Source organism: Gambusia affinis, linkage group LG07 (assembly GCF_019740435.1).
Source record: "Gambusia affinis linkage group LG07, SWU_Gaff_1.0, whole genome shotgun sequence".
Taxonomy (NCBI): domain Eukaryota; kingdom Metazoa; phylum Chordata; class Actinopteri; order Cyprinodontiformes; family Poeciliidae; genus Gambusia; species Gambusia affinis.
In genome coordinates, this window is record NC_057874.1 from 14,099,265 (window position 1) to 14,101,288 (window position 2,024).

The 2,024-nt window shown below is 33.6% G+C and overlaps 1 long non-coding RNA gene across 1 annotated transcript; it reads left to right on the top strand.

The window, feature by feature from the left end:
- The first annotated feature begins 369 nt into the window (after positions 1–369).
- LOC122834000 lies at positions 370–1,651 on the top strand. The gene is made up of 3 exons (XR_006371102.1): positions 370–431; positions 858–1,020; positions 1,208–1,651. It is a non-coding gene; the product is annotated as an uncharacterized LOC122834000 (long non-coding RNA).
- The last annotated feature ends 373 nt before the right edge of the window (positions 1,652–2,024 follow it).

Consider the following 2,024-nt stretch of genomic DNA (forward strand, 5'->3'; position numbering starts at 1 on the left):
GTTTTTCGCATACAATAAAATCAAATCATATTGTGTACAGCAGAGGTGTCAAACTCAAGGTCTTGAGGGCTTGTATACAATAACTTTTAGATGTGTCTGTGATGCCACATGGCTGGATCAAATGAGGTGGTCATCAGCAGGTCATCAACTTGACTGCCCTTAGAAGCTAATTCAGTCATATAATTCAGGTGTTTTGGACCAGAGGAACATCTAAAAGTTGCAGTATACTGCCCCTCGATGCCTGGAGTTTGACACTCCTGATGTACAGCATCATGTTGTTACTCAACAACAAATTACTCTGATCTTTGCAGGAGATGTCAGCAACAAGGTCTCAGAGAGCAAAAAGAAATCCCAAACATGATGCCAGCTATTATTCTCCTTGGGTGAAGATAAAGAGGGATTTGATGTAAAATACATCAATTCATTTAAAGGTGAGTTGTGACTTTTTTACGTACAGGATTCCAGAGTTTATTAAAGGATTGTTTTTGTTTACTTTTGTCTTGCTTTTTGACTTTTAAACTATTTTTATACTGCACACTAGCATAGATCATATATATATATATATATATATATATATATATATATATATATATATATATTTATGTATATATATATATATATATATATATATGTATATGTATAAAGGAGGACTGTGTTTTGAAATTCCAAATATAAAAGAATGAGTGACATTTAGAAGCACCACTCAGCTGACAAACAAATGTTCAAGTAACACAGAAAGACCTCAAATTAGATCAATTAACTGATTTTGAAAAATTTTAATAATCTCATTTGCTACTATTTGAAAGATATGCATTGTTTAAAGTTTATTCAACCTTACTCATTATGTTTACCTGCAGGTCGGGGTGTGTTCAGCTGCCAGTGCTTTCAAAAAGGAGATTTCCTTATTGAGTGCAGAGGGGAAGTCATAAGTAGGAAGGAACAAGAAAACCGATTGAAAATTTACCATGATGCACTCCAGGCTTTTATGTTTGATTTCAAGTTCAATGGACAACAGCTTTGGTATGTGACTGTTTTAATGTTGTTTTTTATTTTATATTTAATCAAAGTGATGTAAACATTTTCAGCTTCATCAGTAAAAGTAGTTTTAGTTGGAGGAGGACTATTCTTCTGACATGCAAACACCAAATATGCAAAATCATTTCCGTTGCATGGTATAATTATTCTTATAGCATACTTAATATTTTAGTGTTGATGCTGCCAGAGAACATGGATCATTGGGGAGGCTGGTAAATGATGAAGAGATGAACACAAACAACAAAATGAAAGTTACAAGGGTGGATGGAAGACGTCATCTCTGTTTGTTTGCACTCAAAGATATTGGTCCAGGGGAAGAAATGACTTATAATTGTAATGATTCTGACTGGCTATGGAGAAGAAGGGTACTAGTAAGCGTGAAAATACTATCACAAGTCATTCTACTAGCATTGAAAATATTTTTGAAGGAAATGTCAAGTTGTAGTACAGAGTTTCATTATAGTTGAAAACAAGAAGTGATTAGCAGAGTGCCTAAAAACCAGATTTTGGAGAAAGACTTAACCAGACCACTATTTCAACTTGTTCAGCGCTATCCAAAATGCTAGAAACTGTCATATGTAAATTAATATATTTTGACCTTATATTAATGAACATTTTATAGCAGGAGACATATTTTGCAGTGTGAATACATAAAATGTCTGTTTAACAATCAGCTGGACAGGTTCATTAAATAGGTGGATTTTATTTTCTATGGACTCATTCAGTATACATCTCTTCATTTCAGATTTCCAAAGATGAATTGTGTCAGGCTGGTGATGTGGAAACATGCGGATCCTGTTCAACCAACCCTCCAGAGGTAATTTTGGTGTCCAACGACCAACATATTTTCTAAAACTAAGTCATTGAAATGTTATTAAGTACTGTTCAAACACACAGGTATTGTCTAGAACTTGATATGTAAAGCTGCATTAAAAGGGAGGACAGAGGTTTGAAATTACAAGTACAAAAGAATGAAAGTTACATGTAAA